Raw genomic sequence first — 247 nt, 5'->3', positions numbered from 1 at the left:
GTTGCGGTATTATCGTGTTGTGTTAGAGTACATGACGAAACCCATATTGATTATCGTTTACTAAAAGGGTGTCGGACCGAAAATAATTACACACAAAAAAAATCTACAATTATATAAACTATGAGAAATTGCCATTGTTCTGTGCAATCATTGTCCAAAAGCTTCATCAATATCCCATCAATCCGTGGAATTTAACGAAAAAGACTCATTGATAGCACACAAAATCGCTCGCCCATCCACACGTGCA

At 36.8% G+C, this 247-nt stretch overlaps 1 protein-coding gene across 1 annotated transcript in view; it reads left to right on the top strand.

Annotated features, from left to right (window-relative positions):
- Positions 1 to 247, top strand: part of LOC119585514 (prion-like-(Q/N-rich) domain-bearing protein 25) — an 11,654-nt gene that overhangs the window by 9,616 nt on the left and 1,791 nt on the right. The window lies entirely within an intron of this gene.

Source organism: Penaeus monodon, chromosome 19 (assembly GCF_015228065.2).
Source record: "Penaeus monodon isolate SGIC_2016 chromosome 19, NSTDA_Pmon_1, whole genome shotgun sequence".
NCBI lineage: Eukaryota > Metazoa > Arthropoda > Malacostraca > Decapoda > Penaeidae > Penaeus > Penaeus monodon.
The sequence above is the reverse complement of the archived record's forward strand: the minus strand, read 5'-3'. Positions and strand labels throughout refer to the sequence as shown.